At 34.1% G+C, this 25,504-nt stretch overlaps 1 pseudogene across 1 annotated transcript in view; it reads right to left on the reverse strand.

Moving 5' to 3' along the window:
* The window catches only part of LOC148604506 (uncharacterized), a 35,778-nt pseudogene extending 19,167 nt beyond the window's left edge, over positions 1 to 16,611 (reverse strand). The window contains exons 1-4 of the transcript XR_015916212.1: positions 16,501 to 16,611; positions 12,867 to 12,930; positions 5,558 to 5,747; positions 1,196 to 1,498 (exon numbers count right to left, since the gene is read on the reverse strand). The product of XR_015916212.1 is annotated as an uncharacterized LOC148604506 (transcript). The remainder of the gene's footprint in view (positions 1 to 1,195; positions 1,499 to 5,557; positions 5,748 to 12,866; positions 12,931 to 16,500) is intronic.
* Between the last annotated feature and the right edge of the window lie 8,893 nt (positions 16,612 to 25,504).

The raw sequence follows: 25,504 nt of genomic DNA on the forward strand, positions 1-25,504 counted from the left end.
CCGACAGGTGCTAATCATAGACCTTTGCATTTTAAAACCACTATAACTAAAAAAACATAAAAGACATTAATCTGACAAAAACAAATCAGTAAAGATTTTTATAAAGGATCTCATATTTTTTCAAAATTGACTACATAACGGTCCTTTTGTTGGTGTGGTTCCCTTTGACCACTTATAACTTGAAAACTGTAAGAGATATCTGAAATCTGATTGAAAAATGGAGGCAGGAATTTTCATGAGAAATAACACAAGACTGCTACACCTAGCCATAACATCCCCCATTGCCGCAAAAAAAAAGTTCAAATCCAAAAGTTGCAGTGGCAATATCTGCAAGCGTTTAGAAAAAAAGTCTGGAAAACTGATGTACTGATGGACGGACCGACAGAAGGGTAAAAAACATTATACCCTTCGCAGCTTTGTTGTGTGGGGTATAATAATATCAAAAAATATAATAATGTTATAACAATAACAGTTGAATCAAGGAAATAATCAAAGTACATAAAATAAAGGAACACTTCTATTGTGTCTTTAAAAACACAATAGACAAACGCCAACAGCATGTGTTTAAATGCACGATAGACGAATGATGAAAAATAATAATATCAACAAATAATGACAGAAGAAAAAAATGAAAAAGGAATTAATGAAAATATATATATATATATATATATATATATATATATTAATAATAGCAAAACAATATATAAATAACAGTTGAATCAAGGAAATAATTTCAGTACAAAAACAACTAAACGCTTCTATCCTGCGTTTAAACAAAACCTCTTATTGTATGTTTAAACAAATGCTCCCAGCATATGTTTAAACGAATGTTTCTATCATGTGTTTAAACAAACCCTCCTAGTGTGTGTTTAAATAAACGCTACTATTGTGTGTTTAAACAAACGCTTCTATAGTGTGTTTATCGTGCGTTTAAAGGAACGCAAAACAAATTTACAATAAATGATGCACAAATGCTAAAATGGGAAATGTGAACATTTCAAGGAGTGTATACACTTATCAAAAGGTTGTTCTCAGGGGTTTACTCAACAGCATAAGTCACAACCCCTTACGCATCAGCAAGATACTAATATGTTCAAAATGTCCATAATAATCAACCCTCAATTATCAATCCAGACTTTGCAATAGAAACAACGATATATGTCAATACAGCTTGCTGACAGTATTTAATACATACCTGGTGAAAGTAACTTCTCTGATGGGCAAGAAACTTTATAGCAGGTGCAATCCTCTACAGATGGAATACAATAACAGGAATTCTTTGGTTTTTTAACATAGTTGAAACCATGACGGTAGTCACATTTACATTTTCGATCAAGTATACTGTTTCCATCATCATGAACTACCTGGCCTTCATCATTACAAAATGACTTTTGGTATATACAATCAGAGCTACCATTAGTCCAAAACTTTATAGGCTGGTATCTTCCTGTAGTACATTTTTCACCATCCAAGTTTCCAGAAAAGACTTTTCGAAATCCTGAAAAATTAAACACTAAGCCTTATACCAGGGAAAAAATAGTTTGTGTTCAAGAGCATTATTAGTAAAAAAGTACAACAGATGAAATAGCTTTGATGGAATGTCATATAAATGAATCTTAACAAATACTTAAACAAGATGTTGCAATTTTCCATAAATTCACTCTGTGAAATAAATTCGGTAATTTCACTCTCGCACTTTCTTCTGCCAAAATTTCAAAACATGAATATCAATATGCCGTTCACAAAATATAATATTCATATTGAAAATAGCAATGAATAATGGAAGATAATAAATTGGTCATAAAAAATAACCAAAATATGATCACTTGTGTCAAGAAACCATAAAGATTTAACTTGTATGCGTAACAAGTTTTGCTCACTTGTTAAAGAGTAATCAAGGGAACCAAGGTTATAGCAGAAATCAAAAGAATGTAATCCAGGGACAAAGACCCGACATGGAAAACAGACATACACAACAAAGAACAAAAAGTAACTAAAATCATACATACAAAGTAACAAAAGTAAATGAGCAACTCGGACTCCACTAAAAACTGGGAGCATGGACCAGGTGCACCGGTAGGGTAAGCGTCCTCTGCTTTTCTAGAAACACCCGCCGAGTTGCTCATAAAAAGTCATGTCCGGGGTAGACAAACGAGGAAAGGAGAACTATGAATCTAGGTGTTCATCGGCACTCGTGATCATGTTTTGGTTATTCACTCTTTCCAATTAATTATCTTATTATTATCTCAAGTTTACATATGGAACAAGGTACTGTCCATTTGACAGCAAACAAGATTTTCCTGAATTTAAATTATAACTGCAAATGATTAGTTAGTTACAACTCAAACCCAGTCGACAAGAGTGAAAGTCTCTATTTTTGTTAAATTTGAAATGAATGTGCAAAAATTGCACTGACAAGGGTAAAAGTGCTTTTTTGCAACAAAAAATTGGCCGCCAGTCAAAAACCACAATAGGGATATTTGTAAAAATCTAACTTGACCTTCATTTCGTCACATGTAACAACATATTAATACTAAAACAGAATCAGACTAGTTCTTTTCAAGTTGTTTGGCAGCCACTCAGCTGCCACACATCCTCAAACTAATAACCACTTTTCTATCAGAAAATCTGTTTAATATTCACTAAAACCTAAGGAAATCTGGAAATAGTAAAAATATATGCTACAAACTACATGTACATTGTAAAAGACCTCATAATGGCAAATATTTTTGTTTAAGATGACTAAAGTACATTTTCAAAGCAAATGCAGTGTTTTAAGATTTCATTTTGTAATTTTAAATTTTAAATTCCATGAGAAATTTACTCCAAATAAAGATTAACTTTCCAAAAGTTCAAGCCTGCGTTCTAAACACAACAAATCCTTCAAAAATTTCCAAAGTGAAAGTAGAATATAGGACAGGAAAGTGTAATCATTTGAACATTGAAATGCATATATCCATTTTAGTATAAATGAGTAATATAATATAACCTGAAAATCTGTCTATTATGATATAAACAGAAAATATATATACCATGTCAAATAAATTACATGTATCCATGTAAATGTACATATAACAACCTGTAATTAAGTGATACTTGCCATGACAAAATAAATACTTAATAGCACTCCTTAACTTACGTCAAATTATTAATTATAACATACTTATGTTTTTCTCTGATAGTATTTATGACATGTACATTTTGTAAAATGTAATTTTCAGAGACAGGGGTTTAAACTTTCTTCCATTGAAGTGTGAAATTTCTGACCTTGTCAGTCCTGGATTTTTTTTCTCATCCTGAATGAAAGGTCCTCAAAATTAGTAAATGTAACACATGGTACTAAGGAGGTCCAGGACCTAGGTAAATTGAATCCAATGGTCCTATACATCAGAAGTTGAGGGTCTTAATTTGAACCCCTTAGAAAGGCAATTCACCTACCTCAACTTCAACATCATCAACAAAAAGGGTAAAAGAAATGGCCCGGCAGTACTTGAAAAATACACAAAAAGTTCACAAATGTCACTAATGGCCACGAAATTAGGATTGTTTAAAGATAATACGTCATCTATATAGTGGAAACTGAGATTGAAGGTATCAAATCTCAAGTTCAGAAATGTGCAGTCAATGTATTTCCGTACCGTAGCAAAAGACCTTTAGAAATGTTTGGCAAGATTAAATTGAGCATGACTATCAAAGATAACAAGCATGATGTAGAATTTCACGTAATTAACAGAGATGGAAGGTCGTTAATTGGCTATAAAACTGCTAAAGATTTAGGATTGCTCCACATCGAAATGTTAAATAGTGTCAACAACCTTTCTAACTTCAACACAGACACGATAATCAGTTCATTTGAGGACAGATTCGTAGGTCTTGGTAACCTTAAGACTTCAAATTGAAATTGCACATAGACAAATCAATAAAACCTGTTGCTCAGCCAGTACGAAAAATTCCGTTCAAAATGAGAAAACAAGTAGAAATAAAAATAAAAGAACTGGAGGATTCAAACCTAATAGAGAAAGTCAGTGGTCCGACACAATGGGTTTCAGGCTTGGTAGTAGTGCCTAAGAAAAACAATGAAGTCCGCCTTTACTTAGACATGTGACAAGCAAACGTAGCTGTCCAGAGAGAACGTTTTTCAATTCCAATTATAGAGGATGCTCTGCAACAAATGAATGGATCTAAACCAATCTTTTCATCAGATAGAATTAGAAGAAGAGTTGCGTTATATCACCACATTCTTATGTCATAAAGACCTGTACAGGTACAAGAGACTAATGTTTGGAATTAATTCAGCACCCGAGTTACATCAGCGTGTTATTGAGCAGACAATACAAGACATACCAGGTTGTAAAAATATTGCAGACGATATAATCATCTATGCACAAAACCAAGAAGAACATGATTAAACATTTCGTGCCTTGCTTACACGACTCTGTGAAAAGAATCTAACCTTAACCGAAGCAAATGCGAGTTCAACAAAACACAATTGAAATTCATTATCAAAGGATGGTGTCAAACCTGATACAAACACGATCAAAGCAGTGCATAATTTCGAGATGTCAACAACACCAGCAAGTGTCAAATCTTTCTTGGGATTAATTAATTTTTGTGCTAAATATATTCTGAATTTCGCAACAATTGCAGAACCGCTTCGCAAGTTGACATGAACAGAAGTTGAATGGCATTGGACTGCCTGAACAACAAACAGCATTTGAAACAATTAAACAATTACTCACAAGTGCCGAAGTAATGGCATATTACAACCAAAATGGCGAAACAAGTATCGTCGTGGATGCGTCACCTTTTAGTATAGGAGTGATCTTAACACAAAAGCAAACCAATGGTGACTATAGTGTACAAAGTTGTAAGCAAAGTGAAACAAGTGTCCATGTGAGGTCAGATAACGGTCAAACTTTCTATAGAGACGTCTCACATGTCAGACCGTATTACAGACAATTTACAAACAGACAAAATAGTGACGACCATTCCGTAAATGATCGACCACCAAGAGATAAGAAGAAACCTCAATGATTTAATGACTTTGTGTCCGCTTAATAGACAGTGCACTGGAACAAATGTTTAGTATTACTTTTGTTGTGTGTAAGGGGAAGAGTGATAGATTTATAGACTCATTTGGATAATTAAAATTAAAAAACTGGAATATGTTTACAGTTTCATGGTTGATGAATATCTTGATATTGACACTGACAGTAAAATTAATTATTTTGCTATAGTAAAGTTATAAGTCGAAAACAAGGGAGAGATGTAATGTATTAAAATAAGCCAATAGTGTGAGATATGGGCAGAGTTTGTCTTGCATGCTACACCTGCATTTATGTCTGTATTATGTATCTTGAGTTATAGATTAGATTTGATAGCCAAAACAATGTGTTTAGTTCCCAGGCCATAAAATAGCACCAATACGATATTACACCCACCCACCTGTCCGACATTCACTGTTCTAAAAGCTGTTTTGCACGAGTGCAACTAAGCCATTAATGTGCACCGGTACTTCTCATGGTTACAGACTGTCAAGATTATGATTTATACTTGCCAATTAATTCCTGAGAGGGAAAGTCCAGACATAGTTCCATATACTTTTCATCTCCTAAATCTAGGATGCAGTAGTAAGAAGGAACAGTTGAATTACATACAATCCTGGATCTTAGAGACCATTGCTCCTTGGTTGGACATTGAAATGTGAACTCAAATCTTAAAACAGGAAGTATACAAGCAATCAGAACCTAAAATTAAAAAAAAACACTGGAAGTGTAATAATGATCATACTTCAATTTTTGAAACTTATGCATATTTACATTTTGAACTTTAAATCTGTCCAAATGTCTGAAAATACTTGTGGACCTTTACTGCCCAAAAATCAATTACAGGAACAACTAGAAATACTGTGAGCATTTAATAAAGAGAGGTAACCACCCACACCCCACCCCCCCCCCCAAACGCCCCGCTTACATTTCGTTAAATATATGACAAAATATCTCATGTTACAGTCCTCCAACAGCAACTATATTCCTTCATGCAAATCTACATGCGTTGCTCAATCTTCCCATAACATTAAACCAAAATATTATCAAAACCATTTGAGCAGTTTAGGAGAGGTTGCACTTCGAAAAAAAAAAAAAAAGCAACAAAGTTTTAACATGTAAAACCCTTAAGCTCGATTATCTCCCTTATCTACACGTACATTTAATGCAAAAACTTCCTAAATAGTTTCATTAAAATCCCATGAGTGGTTTAAGAGGTGTTGTACTTAAGTTGGATTTTTGTTTGCACAGTGATTGAATTTAAGTGGTAATATCAGCTAAATGTAAGGTAAAATTCAATTTTGAGAGTAGAAATTATTCCCACTAGCTAAAATTTGCTTATAAGGAATTCTATTTTAGTATAAGTTTAGAGTACTGGTATATTTAATAAAACCTTAACGGATAAGAAGGGGTGGAGATAAGAAGGGGTGGAGTGAATGGAGTGAGTGACCCCTTCTTATCCTTTAATATTTTACTTAATACACTCAAACTGGCATAGATTATAACCTAGTTTATTCATTGGCTGAAAACATCAGATGATGTGCAGATCGAAACAGTGTAGCACGTAAATGGCTGTAATTCATTTATATGCTCTGAATGGAATATACTTCACAATTTAAACAAAAACATTCTTTTGAACATTTCAATTTATATGCCTGTAGTTTTGGACAAGTTCAATTAAATAGTACATTAGTCCTATCAAAGAAAATGTTTGGGGCATTTTTATAGTGGATCAAATTCAAATTACAACTAAATGAAAAGCTGTGACAATAGTTTCTTTGTCATGAAATTAAATTTATCATGATACAGAAGGAGCAGGATCCAAAAATTTATATAAATGGGATTCAATAGTGAAATTTGTTGAAAAAGGGGAAACAGACTATCATTTGCTCATTTGTTGTCAAAATTTTGTTTTAAACAAACAAATTTTCAAACCAAGTGCAGGGACGAACTCTTGGACCCCCTTCCTCAGATCTGCCATTATTTAGTTTCAATTGAAATGTTTTCTGTTTCTCTTAGCCATACACCTTGTGCCAGTAGTCTGTTTTCTACAATCATGCAAAGATCTTCAGGTTTTGTTTTCCTTAAAATACAGGGCAGACTGAAACTGGATTTGACTAAACCAATTTTTTTTAATACAATTATTTTATCATCACTTTTGTCCTTCTTTTGAAAATGTAAAAAAAGGTTTTCTGAAACATTTACCAAGCATGTTATAATTTTAAATTACAGCCAACATGTGATGTCTGTTTACTTTACCTAAAGAACAAATCCTTATTGAATAAGTGAGCTATAGCTTATGGATACTCTAATTAATCAAAAAACTAGGTTATACATGTACACTAATTATACATGTAGGTAAAGCCCAGAAACAACCCAAGGAATTTAGATTTAGGAAGGGCAAATTTACAGTATATATTTGTACTTGCTAAATTTAGCTAATGGCAAAATTCAATCCCTGGTTTGCAGGAGGTATAACAACTTTTACTTTTACCATTATAGTCTGTAAAAGAAGTGTATATAGTAAAACTGCTTAATTAACAGACAATGTAGGACAAACATTAAAGCAAGTCCTTTACTGACTTTGCTGCCTAAAAAATAATCATGCATGATGATGTTCATTTCTTATCCTTAGTACAAGCAAGTTATTAGAACCATTAAAAATGCAATGAACTATCATGACCATTTAAAAGAAAAAGTATATATCCTAACCAATCAGGCCTAAGACTGGTCTAAATGACATATTCAGCTGATTTTTTTTTTATAGAAAATTGTAAAAATTTGTAAAAAAATGTGATATTTTGGAGAGAATTTCAATTATACAGGTGCATTGAACTCTTTCCACGTTTTTTAAATAACAAGAAGACTTTTGGCTAGGTGAGCAAACAAAAAGACATGTATAAGTGCAACATGTACATGTAGCATTGTAGAGATTAAAGGATCAATCACTGCATATCATTATAAGATGAAACACTGAGATATAGACAACTTAATATAGATGAAAATTCACCATGGCCTCACTCACATATTTGGTAGCCATTCTAAATGAAAGAAATTAAATACACTAGTGAGAGACAACTTTTGTAAGAATCTTTTTCAAACTGAGATAAAAAATCAGAATGAGGAAATGTAAACAAAAGAATGGGGTTCACAAAGATACATACAAAAATGGTCTTTGGCAGTATAGTATGTAGCGCTGAACCATATTAAACTTGTGTTACAAAAAAATAAAGAGCTGCACTTGAAGCACATGATAAGCTCGTTGCCGTTTTAACTTGTCCTTATGCTTTTAATGAATTTATATGATCAACTAGAAATACTGTGAGCCCTGTCAAATACCCTCCCCACCCAAAAAAGTAATAAAAAATGCACAAAAATATTGGCACTATCAAGGCTACTTCAAGTTTGACTAAGTTTGTTGTTTTGATTTTTCACCCATAAATTTTTATCTTGTTCAAAACACACTTTTCTGACAAGGTTACCAAGTAACTTTTATATTTATTAGTTGATCATCATAACAAATGGTCTGTTTTCAATGATTTTTTCAACAAATAAATTTCCTTGGCTGTTTCCGCCTTTTTTTAACAGAGTAAAACTTCATCACACGGAAACATAAAATTTGACATTTATACAAATCAGAAGGGAGCTTACTTCAATAGATATAAACAATTCACCAGAGTTTCATAAAAAATAGTGAAAGTGGTTTTGAGTATTGTACGAAAACTTGAAAATCCCCTTTTTTTAAGTGTAAAAATTTATAACACAGAAAAGATTCATCTGAAACTTATAAAATCAAAAAGGAACTTACGTCAATAGATATAAACAATTCACCAGTTTCATAAAAGTTGGTGGAAGTGTTTTTAAGTTATTGTCCGAAAACTTGAAAATCCCCCTCTTACTGAGTAAAAAAAATTCATAGCATGAAAACAAAAAATTTGAAATTTATTAAAATCGAAAGGGAGCTTATGTCAATAGAAATAAACAATTCACTAAATTTTCATAAAAGTAGGGGAAAGTGTTTTTGAGTTACAAGTATTGTCTGAAAACTTGAAAATCCCCCCTTTTTTAAGTAAAACAATTCATATCATGGAAATGAAAAATCTGAAATTTATAAAAAAGATGAAAGGGAGCTTACATCAATAGATAGATATGAACAATTCACCAATGAGAGTTTCATAAAAGTTGGTGAAGAGTTTTTGAGTTATTGTCCGAAAACTTGAAAATTCCCCTTTTTTTGAGTAAAAAAATTCTTAATACTGGAACGAAAAAATCTGAAATTTATAAAAATCAGAAGGGAGCTTACATCAATAGATATGAACAATTCACCAAAGTTTCATAAAAGTTGGTGAAAGTGTTTTTGAGTTATTGTCCGGACAACCATACACCATAATATGTCCCTTCTTTGGCAGTGTATAAAAAGAAAGATTATATACATGTATTGATGCATTCAATAATTTTATATAAGGCCAAGTAAACTTAAAAGTTTACACAAAAAATATGATGGTGGGTGGAACGATTTTATTTTTTATTTTTCATTTCTTACCAGATTTTAGCTCACCTAATTTTAGCTATTTGAAGTATTATAAATCATGTTCTAAATACATAGCCACATCAGATTAAGAGAAGAAACATCATTTTAGTCACCAAAAAATGAAAGATTTGTGCATTACAGTACCTCTATACTAGAAACTGATGCTAACAAAATCCAGATTTGAAATTCATGCCCCAGTATTTTTTATTTTTGTCAATTTTTTAAGGGCTAGAGGGGATACAAACCTACTAATAAATTTTAATTGGCCTAATGCATATTACTAATAGAAACAGAAAGGATAATATAACAAACAAAACAGTAAATCAACCATATATGCAGGAGGATAATCAAATTGGAGGTCGCAACATGATCTTCAACAAAGCGGACATCAAGACGTAAGCTCCAATATATATTACTTTACCCACAAAAAAGAGGGTGACATATCTAGGGTCATGGCTCGGTGGCAGTATATCCTATAAAAACTGAAAATTTTAACAATTCACCAAATAAATATTCATATTCCAATGTTGTAAAGAGTAACAGTTGGGGAATTTTCATACAAGGGAGTGAAACAAGAAAATGGAACACAAAAATTATCACTTCATTGATGTTGTTATAGTTTGGTTGAAATAGTCCATTCTGATTCTACAACATTAAGATCCTTTCAACACTGAAAAATTGTAAAAAAGCTTTATCAAATCAAACATCTGTCCTTATAGAAACAAGCATTCTGAGAGTATTGCTAAACAATACAAGAAGTCCCCTTAAGTGACTGTTTTATTTTTAAAATAAAACAGCTGGTAGGGGACTTTTATTGTATATAAACAGTTTATATCACTGACCCAAATACTACCTCAGATCATCAAGTATAAATGACAAACTGAGGAAATGACCTTGATTTGGAACAGAAGAAGGAATATGGACAAACACAAGAAAGATGTTCAAAGAGTAATCAAGGGAACCAAGGTTATAGCAGTAATCAAAAGAATGCAATCCAGGGACAAAGACCAGACATGGAAAACAGACATACACAACAAAAAACATAAACTAACTAAAATCAAACATATAAAGTAAAAAAAGCAAATGAGCAACTCGGGACTCCAATAAAAACTGGGAGCATGGACCAGGTGCACCGGTAGGGTAAGCATCCTCTGCTTTTCTAGAAACACCCGCCGAGTTGCTCATAAAAAGTCAAGTCTGGGGTAGACAAACGAGGAAAGGAAAACTATGACCAGTTGAATAAGTCAGTTTTCATGGTGCAGATAGATACACCATAACGATCCACACGTTAACGATGACGACCATAAAACTTCTGTAGTGATGACTTCAATCTTGTAGGAACATAACCCTGTTCAAGAAGCCTATTTGTTAGAATTCTAGCGTAATAAAAAAAGTCTGTGTAGTTTCAGCAAGCTCTGGCATAACATATGAGTTGTGATATGAACACTTCATACGCAGGTGCTGAAGGGATGTTGCCACAGATGAAAGGAAAGTTGACAATTTTGAATGAAAAGTCATCATGTTTGTCGTAAAGTTTGGTGAATAGTTTTCCTTCACCATCGATTTCTTAGTGTAGGTCAAGATATGAGGCTGACTTCACATTGTCTGTAGTATCCTTTATCTCAAGTTCTTTCAAATCAATTTAACAGATGCAGATTTGCAAAATATTGTGCACATACAATTGGATACAAGTTTAGTTCCAATTCACCTTTTTCCTAAATTTTTAAGACTGTCTTAAAACTTAAAAACTTTTAATTTGCATTAACACTAAAAAACTACAAGAACAGATTATTTTTTACACAATGTAATCAATTAACAACAATTTCAGCTTAAGAAAAAAATGTTCTTGATGAACATAAGATTTCCAAAAACTTTTAATTTTGCTGCCAATTTTACTCTCTTAAAATCACTGCTCTTCAATTCCTGTTTATTAATGATAAACTAGTCATGAATGGCTGGAGAATTTGACTGATAAATGGAACATGCTTAACACATTTTATGCTTCTTGAAACATTACTGCAAGAACTTAATTTTCTAAAAACAAATTTATTAATAAATATGATCTTTCAAGGCCAAAAAGGAGTCCCTCAAATCTTCAGTGGATATGAAGACTAGATCTCTATTCTATTTGCAGAAACAATAGAATATTATTGAGCTGAATAATTGCAAGAAACATATTTACTGGTTATAAAAGAGGTATTGAATGATATGAAAGGAATTACATTTGGACTATATTTTTGTGTAGTGTTTTGAAATAGTAGGGAAGTTCCAGAGATAGACTGGCCAAGTCAGGCATTTTGATAAATCAAAAACCTAAAAAGTGTGGAAAAATTCATTTCAGTAAATTCAAGGGCCATAACTCGAACAAAATATCAGGGCAGTGGAACAAAACCTTCACTTGATCTGTAACTTATCAGAGTAGACTCACATATAAAAAATCAGCTCAATTTCTGCAAGTGTTTAGAAGAAAAAGTGCATAAAACTTAAATTTTGCTAATTTTTTTAGAGTTCAAGGTTCCGTTACTCAGACAAAAGTCATCAGAGCAGAACTAAACTTAAACTTGATCTGTAACTCATAAGGGTAGGTTCACGTACAAAAAAAAATCAGCTATATACATGTATCTGCAAGCATTTAGAAAGGAAGTTGGGAAAACTTAAATTTTGGTATTTTTTTTAAAGTTCAAGGGCCATAACTCGGACAAAAATCAGCACTGCGAAACAAAACAAAAATTTGATCTGAAACTCATCAAGGTTGACTCAAAAATCAGTTCAACTTCTGCCATTGTTTAGAAAAAATGTGCTGAAAACTTCTATTTTTTTCAGGACTGTCTGAATACAAATCTAAAGTTTCGTTGGGCTAAAGCAGGTAGGGTACTAATAACTTGTTCACAGTGTCTATAAACCCTGTGGTCTGAGTATATCTCATTGATGTTCTGTTTTTTTGCTGACTGTTATTTGGAAATCAATGATGTCGCACTAAACAACTGCAAATTAAAAATTCTTATTTCTACTTTTGTTAGTAAATCAAGAATAGATTGTGAATGACTTAAGTGACCAAAATGCATTGGAACTTGTTTTTGTGAGTTACAAAGATAAGTCATTCCACAAACTATTTTTATATTTCTTTATATAAATATGTGAAATGTTGGATCAATTTGTTTTGCCTTCATCTTCTTGACGATGCATGTGAAGTAAATTAAGAACCCCACCTGAAAAATAAATTGTTCATTCTTCACTTACCTGGTTCCAAGTGTCTGGTACATGAATATATCAATTATCATATAACTTACCAATTCAAACATAAATTCCTCCATTAACATGCCCATTTCGCTACACGTACTTCACTGGAAATTCCTGTGAAAGAAATAAATAACAATTTTATTTATCACAATAAACAATAGGCTTTCTTTTATGCCTTCTTTTGATTATTTTACAGCTAATTGAAAAAGAACAGTTCCAATTTCAATACTAATTTACATGTATGTAGGTTAGTGAGTAATTTAAATAGCTCTCTAGGTAGAAATCTTCCCTTAACATTATACTAATGTGTCCTACTTAACTAATTTAGAACACCAGTGTGATCTTTTGGACACTGTCACTGCCTTTTAAGTTTAAATAGCTGTCAACTTGTACCCTGTGAAGGCCACTAAAGCCATAACGGTTTGTTACAGTAAGCAGTGTTAGGTCAGGAGAGCCCTGACGGGTCACTCGTGCGAAAAAGTAATCAAGGGAACCAAGGTGATAGCGGTAATCAAAAAATGACAAATTTTTTTTCCAATTTTTGGCCTCAGTTTGGCATAAAACCGAAAGTAGTCAATACAAAGCTCATAAGTCATCATTTTTTTAACAAACTCTATACAAGATAGCCTCATTTTAAAGCACAGTCATGCTGCTGGCAGATGGTAACAAATTGTCCTTTTTTAACTAAGGTAAACACTGCTAGAATCAATGAAGGGGAAACAAGGTAAAGCCCAGATAAATGTAGGCACAGCATGACAAAGGTTAATAAGAAATCAAAAATAATATATTTACTTTTCTTTGTTATGAAGTCACTATTACAGATAAATAACAGGTAACCTTAGTTAAGAGTAGAACAGGTTATTGGAATTCCCATGGGACTAATTGTGCACCACCCATAGCAGACCTCTTTCTGTACTGTTACAAATCACAGTTTATGTCTAGAATAAATTAAGACCCTTCCAAACAATACTTGGCAGAAAAATTGAGTAATACCTTTAGTTTACACTCTTTAGATTACAACTATAACCTTGGTTCCCTTAATTACTATTTCACACCACTGGGACGATACCGCTGCTGGTGGACTTTGTCCAAGAGGGTATCATCAATTCAGTAACACAATTTTAAAATTAATGGTTTTAACAAGAGCAATGAAAGAAAAACTGGCTCGGGCTTTGTCCAGTATAAAAAACTCCCAACCTGACAGCAGATCAGACACACTGTTGTCTTGTAAGACTGTGGTGTTCCCAGATGTGAATCTTAGCATGCTCACATCTTGTATGGATAGTGCCCCGACCATTCCAACAAAAAATTACCCAATCAAACATTCAATCTATAGACCATCTATTCCAGTGCAAAATTTTGACTATTTCCAAATAATCAAACCATGTTCCATCACTTTAAATGATATATTTGACTACAACAATGACAAGCCACATTGTACTATATCAAAATGTGGTATCAAAATTGCAAAATATGCAACATTCTTATAACTGACTCTTACTTCTTTAGTTTCCTTACAAACAAAACCTTCCATACAAGAAGTCATGATGACTTAAGTTGCACATCAACAAACTTAATATACTGATTAGAATGCAACTTATGTGGTTCAGTATATATCGGTGAAATACAAGAACGATTAAACAAAAGAATGAGCGGTCATTGTTTGGGTATTAATATCACCTAATTCCCGACAGTTTAGCAACATTTTAATCAACAAGATCATTCAATCCTCTCTATGAAAGTTCGTATTTTAGAAAAAAAAATTTACCATTCTACAAACAGTCCCATTCTAAGTAAAAAGAATCATAGGGAAAGAGAGGTGTACTGGATACGCAGACTGGTTAATGAAATACCTTACAGATGCAATGACAACATCAAAAGTATAGGAAACCTTTTAAGCCAATATAAAAATATTTGTGATGAATTTATTTGTCATCAAAGATATAGATGCAATTGATTTGGCTATAATCCTCCATCACAAAAATGTTACCAACGAAATTCCCCCATATTTCAAAGACAAATCCATACCAATTATTTCATATTCCTATACTTCACCCATTGCATCCAAAATTTTTCAAGACTGTATACTTCTATTCCCCATACTCAGTTAAAATTCTGACTTGAAAACATTATAAATCAGTGTTTTTCAAAAAAAAAATGGTACACTTAGATACAAATATATAGTTCGTGGTAGAGATTCCTCATACTTTGTAAAAAATAATTCCAAATCATCTCCCAAATATACAGAAGATGTTTACAAAATGCTGGAATTTTCAATCGACAACATATTTGTCCAGTGTGGTGGACATATTTTTTTCAACAAACGGTTGGCATTCCAATGGGAAAAAAATCATGCTCCTCTACTTGATGACCTATTCCTTCACTCTTGTGAGGCTGACTTCATAGCTGATCTGATCCGAAAGAAAGAATATCGTTATTGGAAGTTTTCGGCTGTTTGCCTATGTGATGAAAAAGTCCATGAGATGCAATGTTTTGTTTACATGTTAGAACGTTCATGTGTGGTAGGAAACGAATACATTCACACACTCTGATATTTTTCAACAGGCAGAGTATGGGATGCAATAATACTATGTCCAATATATATCTTAAAATAGCTACTTAAAAGGTTTTATTTTAAGTTCATTTCGATCTGAGCATGTAAAAGACTGACATAAACGTCTGCTGAAGTTTGATGAAATATCCCGCATGAGCTGTCCAAATTTCCTGACCATTTGTTAAGATTACATAGCACTAAAAATAAATTTATCTTTTCTATTAGTTCTCGAGTCTTTCTCTTTTTTTGTTTTACTTATTAAAAGAAGTGAATTTGATGTATTTGAAAAGTTCTGGAAACACGTGGATGTATGCACATGTATCTTCGCTGTTCCACTGATGATTGTCAAGAAACTAACTGCCTTGGTAAAAATTATAACTCCGATTATATTATTCAAATCCAAACATAGCTTTTCTAAGATAGGAAAGGCAATTGTTTCTTGTTTGAAATTCGCAGTGTCAGTTCAATCAAAACTCCTCAGCCTTTATAGTTGCACAAAAGAAAAACTATTTATTCTTTAGTGTATCAGAAATGGCTGAGTAGTTCCAATTGCTATCAGTTACGTCTGAATTCTGTTAATGTCACATGATAAGTGTAAAGTATTCCCACCATCCACAGAGAACTGTAATATTTCCGGTATCTGTACATATTGATCTGACCAGCCAAAACTAAAAAGGTTGTTGCTAGAGATGCTCTTAAGGGCACAAAATGTAAAGTATTTTGAAGTGCTATAAAGTTATCGACCATTTTGTGAAAAAGGCAAAGGAGGGTATGGGGTTGGGATTTTGGAAACATTTTATTTCAAGTTTATAGTATCCTAATATTGAAAAAAAATTCCATTATTTAACAAGACAGATTTTTAAATAAAAACCTTGATTTCGCTTGCTGCTTAAATATAAATAAAATCATTTCATCAGGCTCGACCCCTAGTAGGATTTTTTTTTTACCACAAGTTTCACCCCATAATATTGTTTTGCCTTGCTTTGCATGGCATTTAATTTAATTAACGCCCCCTCTCCCTCCCCCGAACACAAATCCTGGATCCGCCGCAAATATGGAGGGTGGAACTGTAGAAAGAAAAGCTAAAACATAAAAGCAGAAACAGACAAATAACACGCAGCTCCACAAACCTGTAATGACAGTATGTAAATTTTGTATCAGATGGATCTATCACGAATGACAACACTAACTTGCCCATATTATGTCGAATGCTTATGACCTCGGCTCAGGTTTCGGTTCCATGCGTTAAAAAAATGGAATGTCAATTCGGCACTTGGTCAAATCGGTACTTAGTCAGTGTCCTACTAAGAAGTGCCCGGCAACGCCCGAAGAGTTTAAAAACGCTTGAAGAATACTCATTTTTAAAAGAAAGACATTTTAGTATGGGGTACAGCGCACCTTTTTAAAAACATATCATACACCATGTCTAGTATGCGTGTTTTTTGCATGAATTAGAACGAGTTTACATTGAAAGATAAAATGAGTTAGTATTGAATTTATGCAATATTATCCAGTTTCCGATTCAAACACAACCGTTCGTTACAACTGATTATATACATGTCATATATTATCTGGACATCTGTATATAGCCATTTGGGTCATAACGGTTCCGATAGAGTACGCAATAATACCAAGGGAGGAAGTCTCCTGATTTTAGAGCATATCGCATTTGTATCATTTCGGATGTTTAAAGTAATTACGCCAAAATCAGTGACACCAATGAATATTTGACGATTACCGACTTTGAAGACTTCAGTCTTTGATTTTTACATGGGAGTTCATATTGCTATATAGTGCTTTAATTTTACTTATATCATCTGTCGGCTAGGTTTTTGAAGGGGTTGTATTTAAGCACATGTTTAATCATTTGTTGTTCAATAACTTACTCTATAGATATCAAACAGGTTTTATCGAAGAAAAAATATATCTTCTTTTGTTTTCTGTGATGTATCTAAAGCTTTCGGCCGAGTTTGGCATATATACAGGTTTACTGACAAAACTTAAAGCATATGGAGTAAGCGACAATTTGAAGAACTAGTTCAAAAGCTACCTAGCGAACAGAGAGCAAAGTGTCATTGGCCAATTCAAAATCTCCTTTGAAACAAACAAATGCTGGAGTAGCACAAGGCTCCGTTCTTGGTCCTCCGCTTTTTTTTTTGTTTATGTTAATGATATAGCTGATGATCTCATCAGTTTTGCCAGACTTTTTGCGGATGACACATCGCTATCATACTCCGCACTATCGTATTCTACATGTACAATAGAAGATGTAATGAATTTAGACCTAGAGAATATCACAACGTAGTCCGAAAAATGATTAATACATTCCCAGAAAACCAAGGCTTCAATCATTGCTAAACACAACATTACGAAAGGCATTGATTTATTTTTTCGAAACCAACCCATTGAATTTTTTTCGTCTCATAAACACCTAGGTATAACGTTTGATTCGAACGGGACGTTTTTAACCTATTTAGACAAAATTATGTAATCTGCTGGCAAAAAAATATCCATTCTTAGAAAACTTAAATATGTTCTTTGTAGAAAATATTTAGCTAAAATTTATCTAACTTTCATTCGTCTAGTCATGGAATATATGCTTCAGATCTCTGGGACGGGTGTGATTTTGATCTTAAAACAATTTAGAAAAATTGCAACTTGAAGCTGGGCGAATTGTAACAGGATTAATTATTTTTGCCGGAAGGGAATCGATTTACTATGAAATAGGTTGGGAGTTATTGGAAGATATAAGACGATTCAAACGTCTTAACATGTTTTACTCTATTCATAACCAACTGTGTCCACTATACTAAGCGATATTATGCCCCCACTCAATAACCATATTTCGTCGTATAATTTTCGCAACAGTGCGGATTATAGGTTACAGACCACCAATTCAACCAATGAGCATTTGGAACGTACGCAAATATAGTCCTACGCAGAAATTACCCCTGTTCCTTATAGTGCTGTGAAAAAGTTCTCATCTCATTTAAAAAAAATTAACAGTTTCTGAAAGGAAAAACATTTCTGTACATTTTATAGGTGCATTTTGCTTCTTGTGATTTGAAGCCTAATCTCCATAATGATTTCTAAATATACCCCTATCTTGTGAAAACACTGGGATTTCCCATGCTATTTGTAGACACTTCACTTCCGGTGACCAGTACTGCACTGCAAGTCTGCTAACCTCACATGCCATTCTGAGGATTGTGAGCTGACACATGTAGAATCATGCTGATATATAGTCCTCTGCAGGTTAAAGTTAAGGTAAAGTCCAGAGAAGCCATTGAATATTGTGAAATTAGCATAGAAGCCTATGGGAAGTGGAATTAGTGGTTTTTAGCCTTATACCATTCCCCACTTCAGATTAACTAGTAACGAAAGGTCATTTTTTCTATTCACAGTAAGAGACTGGAATCAGCTAAATTTAGAGACAAGAAATGAAAGAAACATAAGCATTTTCAAAAGAATCATTAAAGGACAACGGGAAAAATCCTCTGAGTACTTCAATTTTGGTGAAAGGAAAGTTATATTATATATACCAGGCAAAGAAACGTGCAGTTCCCTAAATGCTGACTTAAATCGTATAAATGTAGTGCCAACCTCTTCTTGCAGTTATTACATTCTTTTTTTATGGAATGCAATTTGTATAATGAACATAGAAATTCTCTGTTGGCACGGTTAGGCGGTTTTAACGTAACGATTGAATTTCTGTTGGCTGGTGATGAAAGCCTCACATACGCGATGAAAACACGGATATTTTTGATTGTGTTCATCATTTTATCAAATGAACTAAAACGTTTGGATAATACTGCATGTATGTATGAAATGATTAAATGACTATCTCTCACGTTACTCCCAGCCGCCCTTCTGCCAGACCCCCCCCCCCCCCTTTACTCCATTTCCTTGATTTAAGTTAGATGTTAATTTGCATTACCTTTTCATTTTCTATTGTTATTTTTAGTATATATATATATACAACGTCTCAGAATGTGACGACTCTATTCTCTACACTGCTCCATCGGATCAAATTGATACAGGGAAGATAACGTAAACTTATAGAAAGGTCTGAAAAAATTCCCATCTATGGCAACACCGCCTGCACTAAGTCCAGCGCCCTAGACCACTCGGCCAGATAAAATATAGCTTTCGCTGGCCGGGTGATTCCTCCTCGTAGGATTAATCTAGGACTGTAACTTAGTACACGATGTACTTAGTGCAGGCGGTGTTGCCATAGATGTCACAGCGGTACGAGTTCGAGTCCCGCGGAGGGAACGAGAAAAATTTGCTTCGCAAACTTGACAGTTCTAACATCGTTGGGAATTTTTCAGACCCTTGTATATATATATTTAATTGCCGTCATTACATGTATGCATTCTTTGTAATCATGATTGTTTATGTGTGAGAGGACCTCCATAATGTTGTCATAACTTGAGTCCAATCCCCTTGCTTGTATTCTTGAGCAAAATTATAAATATGTTTAAACTAAACTTTAATTTTAGACTACATGTTAGCCTTGGGATTTATTTTGCTCTATGGTGGGGAGATGCTTGGCTACTTTTCCCTCTGGTTTGCATAGCATTTTTTTATGTACGCTTTGTACGAAAGGTTTCCGCAACATACTGTCCATGTGTGGCAATACTTTGAGGGACGACCATTTGATTCTGAGGAGGGGGATTGCTGGCAAATTAATTTTGTGAGGTCAGAATATTTATGTGTTTATGCGGTTTCGGTCGCGTTTTGTGGATTCTTTTCAAAACTTGTCGATAAAAAGAAAGACCGCGCTTACAGGTGTTCTATTTCCGATTCCCAAATATATACTCAGCTACTGACATCAACTATTTAAAGGCTCATAGCACGAGTGGTGCTGGAGGGGTTTCATTGTGATGTGCATTCTTTAACAAAATGTCCGAGATTGCTTTACCGTTGGACGGCAAAGCAATCCCAGACTACCATTGGCATTGCCTTAAAAAGAACGGTAATTAAAGTGAAAGTACGTCATGGTGAAAGTAGACAAGTGCAGAAACTACTTAATCACCTAATTAGTCATATTAGAGGACACACAGTTTTTACCCTACACTGAATAAAGAAAATGAAGTTAGACATCTGATGATCGATTCATTCATCTTTCAGATTACTATAAGTTTGTACACCTCTGCTAAACGACTACTTGGTGAACAGTCATGTACTTTGTGAAAGCGACTGGTTCCCGAAATATATATTATCTTTTTATAGAACGCGGAAATTACAAGTCAAAGATAGATTTACTTCCCGAAAATTAAGGTTTTTTATTAACGGCGGGGTATTAAAAGAGCAGCTATAGAGTTCTCTGCAAACATCAAAGGAACCAATAAAGGCTGGAAAATCATAGGTGTCGGATATTCACCAAGTTTGGTATATAATAGACCATAATTACTTATACAAGTTAGTCAACTTTAGTAAGAGGTTGGAATTCCGTTCTCTTAATTACATGTACTTCCGAGCGCTATATATTGGAAACCACTCGTTCCAACGTCAATTAAACGTCGGTATACACATTAATTTGAGCAAAAAAAAATATATCTTACAAACATTTTATATAGTTTTTTACCCGCAGATGAGATAGAGAAGGTGACTAAAATGAAGATAATCAAATGACCTACCTGAGGTGAAGGGTCTATTTATATAGCACGGGAAATCCCAGTTTTTTTTTACAAGATAGGGTTTCATTATTAATCGAGATCAGTCGCACTGGGACTTATTGATTCCACAATTTGATCATGGGAGCAAGACCCTGTAATCAATTTACAGCACAAGAAGAAAAATGCACTTATAAAATTCATAAACAGTTTTAGTTTGTTTTTTTTTTAAATAAAATGAGAACTATGAAGAACAGGAGGAATAATTTCTGTTTTTGACGTTCCAAACGCCCATTGGTTGAATTAGTGGTGTGTATCTTGTCTTTGAAAAACTAAATAACTAGACAAGTACATTACTGTATACATAGTGAATGTTTTTTGTTTGTTTTTTGTTTTTTATTTGTTTTTGCTTTATTTTTTAGTTTTAGAAAAGTACATTACAAATTTCTTAGGCACAAAGGGGTGGGGTCGACTAATCATGAGAATGTTAAATAGTGTGAGCATTTTTTTTTCAATGAATGGGTAAAAAGAAATGTCCCCCCCCCACCCCACCCCAATTTTAAACATTCAGTTTTTTTTTCCAATTAGCTACTAGCCATAGTTACACCTTTACGTATTGTTGTATGTGTAACATACTTAATATTGCGATCAGGAACCACATTATATTCACTTCTTTTAATAAGTAAAACAATAGAACACACTCGAAAACTATCAAAAAGGATTTAAGGAAAGGATGAATATTCTCCGTAAGGACAAACATTTTAAAATCCCTCCCTCTTTTCTTGACCACATGTCAAAACCTTTAATCTTGAAGTGTTCACATGAAGTCATGTCTTGAGATTTAAATTTGTAAAATCAGTGTTATCGCATTAAAATATGACATTAACATTCGGGTTTTCAGCATTGAATTTCTCACTGTCGCTCAACGATGACCAAATAGTGCCAGATGATTGCGTACTTATTTACACACAGTAGAGGAATAATCAATGGAACCGAGGTTATAGCGGTAATCAAAAGAATGTAATCCAGGGACAAATACCAGGCATGGAAACCAGACATACATAATAAAGAACATTAAGTAACTAATATCATACATACAAAGTAACAAAAGCAAATGAGCAACTCGGACTCCACTAAAAACTGGAAGCATGGACCAGGTGCACCAGTAGGGTAAGCGTCCTATGCTTTTCTAGAAACACCTAAACAGATGCTTATAAAAAGTCAAGTCCGGGGTAGATAAACAAGCAAAGAAAAACTATGACACGTTGAATAAATCAGTTTTCACGGCGCAGATGGATACACCATAACGATCCTCATGTTCATGATTACGACCATAACATTTCTGTAGTGATGACTTCCATCTTGTGGCAACAAAACCCTGTTCCAGAAGCGTATTTGTTAGAATTCTAGCGCGATACAAAAAGTCTTTATAGTGAATGACCATTGGATTCCTCTTGGTAGTGACAGCAATGTTCCCATAATCCAGTCCATGACTACTCAGAAGATCAGGGGTGACGGGCGACAACCTTGGCGTACTGCTGTATGCACATTAAAAGATGGTGAGAGTGTGGAAGTGTTGATGACTTGGCATTTGGTGTTTTTGTAGAGTCCTTAAATAATCTTTACTATTTGACAGAGATTCCATAGTGTAGTAGTACATATAAAGTGTATTCCTGTAAACTATGTCAAAGTCCACGAAGGTGATGTAGAAGGATAATTGCTATTCTACGGACTGCTCAATGATAACTCTTGCTAGGATGTTTCTTGGAAGCGTAGCTGAATTTCTCTCCTGTTTTGGCAGTTGTTCAGGTCGCCCTTATTTTGAAGCTTAATGATGTTACCAAAACTCCACTCCTCAGGGATTTCTACTGTTTTCTAGATGTCAAACAACTCTTTCAAGATGCCTTAGGGCCCCGGGGCGGGTGTCAAAAGAATACACTCGCAGCAGTGCTAAGCTTGTCGTAAAAGGCAACTAAATAGTACTCCGAACTCTGGCGGTGCTAAAGGCGTTCTGCTCACAGAGCAAATGGTGTGTGTGCCCCAGGTGATGGAATTGGGTAACCCTAGCATTTAACATTTACCCCTTCCTTTGTATTCTATTGGATGTATCAGTATCAACATTAAGATCTTCCCCAGGTAGGTAGATCAGGAGCATCTGGTATAACTTCTCCATTTAAAAATGGTCGATCTAGGTTTGTTATCTTATTGCCATTGTTGTCTACCACTGGTTTTGATGTGTTGGTCTTTCTACCTGCCAGCTGTCATGGGATGTTGTACGCAGTCTTGGTGTCATTTCTGGCCATTGCATTCTTTGCTTTTGAAGCGTGCTCGTTGATGTAGGTTCTTTTTCGTTTATACAAATCGCGGATTTTAATTTGCGAAACAAACTATTATATCAATCAATGGATTGCCATTACCATTGTCAAAAATATGTTGTGTTCCGTACAATAAGTGACCTAATTCAAAACGGCTGGTAAGTTTGATACGCTCCTCGAGACGTTAAGGTTTTCCGCACGCACGATACACAAACGCACGCCAAAGGCTCAACAAATGCACGATACACGAACGCTTCTAACGTGCGTTTAAACGAACGCTCCTATCACGATAGACGAACGATGAGAAATAATAATATTGACATATAATGAAGTCAGAAAAAAAGTAGAAAACAAAATTAATGAAATTATATAAATTAATGATAGCAAAAATTATAAAAGGAACAGTTAAATCAAGGAAATAATCAGAATACAAAAATAAACGAACGCTTCTATCGTGCGTTTATCGTGCGTTTAAACGCGCAAAGCGATGTGTAAACGCACGATACACGAACGCTAAAATTGGAAACGTAAGCATCCCAAGGAGTGTAACTGGTTTCATTTAAAATAGTAATCAAAGAAACCAAGATTTTAGCGGAAATCAAAAGAATATAATCATGGGACAGATCAAACGGGAAAAACAGACATACACAACTATGAATATAAAATAACCAAAATAATAAGTATAAAGCAACAAAAGTAAATGAACTCGGACTCTACTAAAAACTGGGAGCATTGACCAGGTGCACCGTAAGGGTAGGCGTCCTGTGCTTTCGTAGAAACACCCGCCGTATTGCCCATTAAAAGTCAAGTCCGAGGTCGACAAAAGAGGAAACTTCAGGAATACTATGAGACGTTGAACAATTGGTTCCTATGGTGCAGATGGATACTCCGGAACAATCCACGGGTTCATGATGACGACCATAAAACGTTTGTAGTGATGACTTCAATCTTATAGCAATATAAGCCTTTTCCAGAAAGTCTAGCGCGATACAAATAATCTGCGTAGTTACGGCATAACATATGAGTGTGATATGAAAACTCCATACGCAGATACTGAAGGAATATTGCAACAGATGAAATGAAGATTGACTATACGGAATGGAAAATCATCGCGTGTGTTGTATAGCTTGGTCAATAGTTTTTCTTTGCCATCGATCTCTAAGTGTAGGTTAAATTATGAGACTGATTTAACGGTGTCTGTCGTATCTTTTATCTCAAGTTCTTTGGGGTAGATGCGATGTATCAAATCCTTAGAACTAGGAAAGATTAACGATAATACATCATTTAAATAGTGGAAACTGAGATCAAATGTTCTGGCTAAACGACGTTTAGCTTTCCTCTGTGATCAGCTAAAAGTCAGCCTCATAAGAGTGAAGGAATTGGTCGGCTATTAGAGGAGCACAATTTGCTCCCATTGGAATACCGACCGTTTGTTGGAAAACGCGTCAACCACTGTATTCCAGTATTTCAAAAACAACCTTCGGTATATTTGGAAGATGATTTGAAATTGTTTTAAGCTCAGCTGGTCTACAGGCCATGTGAGGTATTGGCATCACTTTGCGCCCGTCGTTATCTGTAGTCGGTAACTTTCTTCAAACAATTTTCCTTCTGAAACTGCATTTTCAATCTAAATGAAACTGGGTGTAGTGGTTTCTTAGGATGTCCTCGCAAACTGATTAAAATTGTTTGAATCTTCAAAACTTGACCACTGTTACTATAAATAAAATAGAGGTCAAAACCTTGCAAAATTCTGACAAGGTTTTATTGTCCATCATGAGAAAATGGATCTATGCTGAAATTTTCGAAATGATTTATCGCCTGATGTAGGAGTTATGGACATTGGAACATATTTTGTAGTAGTTTTTTCACGTTTACAACTTTGAATATCTTCTCTGAAACCATGTAACAAAATGTTATTAAAGTTTGTCGTAATTGTTTGGTCGGATATCATTCACAAACTGGCCTTTTAAAATTTGTTCATCAATTGAAAAATACAGTTTTTATGCAAAAATTATGATGAAGATTAATATTGATCACTATCAGGAGACCGACCTATGCCAAAATTTAAAAATGATCTGTCGCCCTTGAAACAGATTTATTTTCGTTTTTTTTCACGTCTACAATTTCAAAATTTTTCTCAGAAACTGTGCAACAACATTTAATGAAGCTTTGCATATTTGTTTTGAAAGGTATTTTGCACA

The sequence above is a fragment of the Perna viridis genome, chromosome 10 (assembly GCF_037379345.1).
Source record: "Perna viridis isolate PV_CMFRI_1.1 ecotype Kerala chromosome 10, ASM3737934v1, whole genome shotgun sequence".
Lineage (NCBI taxonomy): Eukaryota > Metazoa > Mollusca > Bivalvia > Mytilida > Mytilidae > Perna > Perna viridis.